Here is a 6000-nt window from a genome sequence, read left to right as displayed (position 1 = left end):
AGTTTGGAAGACTTTTGTTCTGTTGAAAGTAAGATTTTCAGGAATCTATAGAGAAGCACAGTCTTTCTAAACATTCTTACATCTGAATTAAGTGTTTTAAGTGTCTGTCATAGATTCACTGGTTAGAATCATGCTGTCTAGAGTCCGACAAGCTCTATGTTCAATCAAGACGCTACTTCTTTTTTTTATTTATGTATAGTTGATTTACAATGTCATGCCAATTTCTGCTATACAGCAAAGTGACCCAGTCATATATAATATATAATATATATATACACACACACACACATTATTTTTCCCATATTATCTCCCATCATGTTCTATTGGAACTATATCCAATCTCTTGCTATACAGTGGAACCTCACTGCTCATCCATTCTAAATGTAATAGTTTACATCTACCCAACCCCAAACTTCCTGTCCTTCCCAGAAGACACTGCTTCTTAATGACTGTGCTTCTTTGAACCTCAAGCTCTTTGTAGGTACAATATTCATAATCATACCTTTGTTACACCATTGTTATGAGGATTAAATGAGATATGTTAAGCATCTAAAGCTCAGTAGACATTCAAGTAAATGTTGTTCCAATCCCTGCAGGGATAAAAGCTGGTCCAGAGCAAGATCAAGGTAAACTCAGAGGATATGAGCAGGAGCTAACCAGCTTAAAACTGGCATTTCCCAAAGTTAGTTCCAAGGATATGAACAAGTGTTACTCATTTAAAATCCTTCTAAGCAATATATTAGGGAAACATTGGGTTAAACAATTTAATAGTTTTATTACACGATTTCTGGGTAACTTTAATATACTAGATGCTCATCTCAAACCACCCACCCTCAATGAATTTGAGCATGGGGTTCTTTTCTCATGGTACATTTCGCAGGACAATTACCTCTTCGAACACAGTCTAGGAAATGTTGGTTTAAATGAATGGGCCTCTGGGTTGTCTGCTAACTCCTGCTTAAGTCAAAAGCTCAGAACCAACTTAGCCGTTAAACATTACAGGACGGTATCCGGTATCTATGAGTTCTTTACGGGCTTAAAGAAAGTGAAGAACTGGGGGAAATTTTATAATAAGAAATTTGTAAATTTCTTACAAAAAACAGGAAAAATACAATAAGAAAACTACAAAAAAATTCAAACAGATATTTAAGTAACTGTCTAAAAAATGTAGAATTATGCCATTATGTCCACTGCTGTTCAACACATCATATATAATTACATAAAAATGTATTTTTTTTTTTTTGGTCTGGAATGAGGGTACATCATAACACGTTTGCTTTTCTGGAGCTCCATTAATATGAGAGCCTAGAGTTTAGAAGGGCCACTGGTTACCTTGATACTGGCCATACCTTTAGAGCAGACACACACCATATGATGTATGCACACACACACACACACACACCCCTTAGAGCTGGAGAAGTTCCAACCAATTTCAAACCAAAATTATAAATCAAGCCCCTAGCATGACAGCAGTAGTCAGATTCAATCACTTAATAGTGAAGTGGGTTGGGGGATCCCGCTCCCCACCTTCCACAAGCCTGCAGTGCCCGAGGACTCAGTAAGGTTTGGATTCTCAACCATGTAGCAAATCCTTTTTGGCAATAGCCACAGAGGCTGCAGCGAAGCAAAGCCTTCTCTTCCCTCCCTGAGCAAAGCCATTCAGGGCATCTATTTTACAGCTGATGGTTTTGCATTCACTGCTTCTAAAAGCAGCTCTGGGCTTTCAGTGGTTCTTTCTAATTCATGGCAAAAGGCGACATTTTAAGGAGTGAGTGGGGGAAGGGTTTTGAGAGGGGCTTTGAGATAATCTCACAGCTTCAAAGGTCTTCTAAAGAAATTTCGTTTGGGTGAGGGGGAGAGATACAATACACAAGGAAAGGTCCAGATTCTGGGAACCTTGTTACCGTGGACAGAACCAGCCCCTCAAGTACTGCTCAGGGTCAGCTCGGGTTGAGATGATGAGCTCAAGTGTGCGGGCAACTCCTGAGGTCATGAGAAAAGTGACTCCCTGTCACTGTGCCTTCCTCCATGATCAGAAAGACATCTAGACTCATGGAATAAGGCAAAACCATCAGATGGTACCTCTACTTCTTTGCACGGAAAAAAAAAAGAAGGAGAAGCTATGATTTTAAAAGCCCCAAACACTGACCCTTCCTTCAATTCATCTACTTTTCAAGGTCTATTTAATATTATGTTAGGAAATATATTTTTTTCTCACTTTGATTTTAACAGGGTGGCTCATTTCTCGTTGTTTTCCCTATTCCAAAGTCCACTGTGAGTGATTTAAAAACCAAATGAAGGGTAAAGCATTTTTACCCAACACACACATACACACACACACACACACACACACACACACACACACACAGAGGAAACTGCCCTTCCTTTGTTAATCGAACAAGAGAAACAGTAAAGACAATCAATCACAACGACACGAAGACATTATTATAAACACAAATATGAGAAGGAGCAAGGAAAATATGGTTCAAATGGGCTGTATGAAAAGAATACCATTCTGCTGTTGCACACTTTCCTGAGCTAAATGTCTCTGTCTTAGTGCAGAGACTCCCCTGATGCCTTTCCGCCCTTAAGGACCTTCACCACTTCCTCCAAAGCTGTAACTTTTTCTTTCTCTTCCTCCCTCTTCCTATTACTGTCGCAGGAGAGTAGGGAATGACATGTTCAAGAAAATGCTTGCCTGGAGGTCACAGTGTGTTTCCTTTGCACTTGGACTTCCATTTATTCCACTAAATTTCCTTACAATTAATTTTTAAAAGGGCTGAGAGAATTCATTTCCCAAACAGCAGACAAAAACCATGCTCTGTGACCGCCAATGAAACAGCACTTGGTGACCATTTTTGCTACCATTATAAAACCCTTACAGTATAGATTCTGACTCTGCCTTCTGCACTTTATTACTCTGATATAGTAATCAGAATATGTTGATATTCCCATGATACCCATCCGGAGCCAGGAACCGGTTTATCTTAATTGCACTTTAGCCTAAAGCATATTAAATAAAACTTGATTATAAAATGCATTTGAATTGCCATAATAAATTTCTTGGCAAGATTTCCAAACACCAAGTTAAAAAAAAAAAAAAGTCTATAATCTCCTAGTCTGGCCCCTTTGCTAACTTTTCAGGGTAACTTTGTATGAAGGCTGCTCGCTCTCCACCTCCCCCCTTCTCAGCCAATAAATTCCAAATAATAGATTTGTCTAGCACTCGGGAATGGCTGCAAGACACTTTTTTATTCTTGGACGGCATTTTGCAAATGACAAGCTGCCTTTAGGCTAAATATGTCAGAATGATGCTTCAGCATGGGTTGTTGGAGTATTTTTTTTTTAATTTCTATTTCACAACCTCGTTGGCCTCATCCTTCAGTCTCACTCATTACAGCTCAGAGTTTAACCCTGCCGATTCGCTACCTTGTATTCAGGTCCACACCTCCACGTCTCGCCCCACACTGCACGGTCTGTACTTTCGCAGGGCCAGCGCCATCCCAGGCATAGAGAGATTAAGGAGTACACGATGATGGATGAATTAGTTGACAGCAGGTTATAAGCCCTGGTCTCTAAATGGAGGGGTCTGCATGAAGCACTGGGTGGAAGGCTTACCTCAAACCTGTGCCATGTGTCAGGCCTGGTATTCCTGCATCTAACAGAGTGCAGATGTCTTCCTCACAAAGACAGCTGAGGGCAGGACCAAGAAGCAGGAGAAAACGCTCACGCACAGGTTTGCCCCCACCTCGACCTTCCACACTTGCCAGGAAGATTTCCAAAGGGCAGGAGAGAGGCAAAAAAAGTGTCAGAAATTGGATTTAAGGTTATTTAGCCTTGACCTCTGTCTGCAGACCACTGGGAGAAAGAAGGCTCAGGAAAAAACTGGGTCAAAGAAGTTTCGTGATCTTCACTCACCAGGCACAAGGTTCACTGTCACCATGAAATAGAATCCCTTTTTGGAACTAAGGAGCTCAAAGTTAAGAGTTATCTGCTGCATTCTCTCATCTGCCTGGTTAGGTACAGATCCTCCCCCATAGCACTGGGACGGAATGGTTTAGAAATTTGCTTACAACCTATTTCTCTATTAGATAATAATAGGGAAATAACATGGTATAGAAAATGGTTATATGACAAAGTTTCTAAATATGTCAAACCATGCTAGTGGACTGCAAGCTCACTGGCTAAGTCAGCGATGAGTGACCTAGAGCACAAATATAAGTTATCCCCCTCAAAAGCATCTCCACAGCCTGAACAATGGTCAGTCTGACATAGCCAGGAATTCACAACTTTTCTTTTTCACTGTAAAAGGAACCTCTCCTTGTTGGTTGATTCGGGCGCCCTCCTGTGTCTCCACGGAGTAATAGCTCTTTGAGTCTCCAAAGGGCCATTGGTACTGACAAGAGTGAGCGACACACACACATCCTTTTTGCACTTGTTTCAAGAGCCTGGTGTGAAACTGAAGACTTAACAGGCTGCCCCAGGACCGTGAACTTGTCCTCTCTGATAGAAAGTGACACTGTAACTTATTTCTGAAGGAATGAGACGCCAGCGTTCACGGGAGTTAGAGGCTCCTTTCAACTTGCCTGTTCTGGTTTAAACAGGTCAGGCCATCCTGTGTATTTCTTTTTCCTCCTCCGCCCTACCCCGAGGGGGCAGCACACTAAGCTGGGGTATGCCCTCCTCCTCTGCGGGGGGTCACACAGCTGAAGAACCCAGAGCACCTTCCATAAGGAGCAAACCTCAGCTAACCTAGCTCCACCGTCCACCCTATGACCATGCTTAAGCCATTTTTCTCTCTGGTCCCAGGCTCTTCCTGTGGGAGGAGTGGATAATGGGGTATTTTCTCACAGATCAGAGGCATCAGCAGCAATGCCTGGCACAGAGCAGATAGGCACCCAGGAAATGCTCCTTGAATCCAAACCTGTAAACTCTATTTCAACCCTCTTGCCATATTATATTTCCAGAAAACAGATATTCTTTCTCAAATACAACACTCGTGCATTAGGAACGAGCTTGGGAATTCACAGAGCACAGGAAAAGGTCAAACATTTCTCTGCATTTCCCACAACCCCCAACCTAGTGCCAAGCACTCAGTAACCCTCCCTACACCAGAGGCATAGAGTTTGCCCTCTTAATACATTTTCTCCCTTTCTTTCCTTGGCAGAGTTTAAAGCAATCAACGGCAAATTATAAAGGCAAAGATTCACTCAAGAATTTGAAACTATCACCACAGAAAACCTGGTATCTTCATAAAAGGATGAAAATAATTTCCCCCTTCATCTTCCTCTTTTTTCTTGAGGTTATTGGGAAGGCATGACCCAACAGTCTAACAGTGCACAAGTCTAAAATTCTCATCGAAGAATGACAGTGATGCTCCAGCCTTGGTCACCATGTCACACCAAACTTGATGAGTCCTGTCGTCTGTTAACAACCAAAGAAACATTTACCAAGAACCCATGCTCCTGGGCTGCTCTCCCCCAAAGGCACAGAGCTGTTCACTGCTCAGCTTTAAGCAAGCCAAATCCAACAAAACCCCAGGGATCTTTGGCTTAATCTTCTCACTGAACTCGTGCCAGCCTCGCACGGGCACCGCCAGGGCACCATCACCCAGCCTTAGGGGTTGGCAGCTTCTCCCACCCACTCCTTTGCACTTTCCCTGCTTGGGGGAAATGGCAAAGCGCCCCACCCCTCCCACCCACTGCACCTGGAGGCACCTCCAACTTGTGCAGCCTCAGCCCAGCTTGGGTAGTTTCCTCATCCACCTTACCTTTGCTTGGGTAAGTTAGCACCTTCACAGAATCCCCAGGAAGCACCTGCCTAATGGAGATGCTAGACAGTCTTGTCAACCAAAAACCACAACCAACAAGTGGAAAAGGGGAAACCGTGATGGACATTATTTCTATGATCTTTACACCAAAAGATTTGTTTTTCCAATCAAGTTCTTCGGTTGGTTGATCATTTCCATTTTATTTCGGATACCTCTTATGACTGTCCCCC

The sequence above is a fragment of the Phacochoerus africanus genome, chromosome 15 (assembly GCF_016906955.1).
Source record: "Phacochoerus africanus isolate WHEZ1 chromosome 15, ROS_Pafr_v1, whole genome shotgun sequence".
Lineage (NCBI taxonomy): Eukaryota > Metazoa > Chordata > Mammalia > Artiodactyla > Suidae > Phacochoerus > Phacochoerus africanus.
This window is presented reverse-complemented; position numbering follows the sequence as displayed.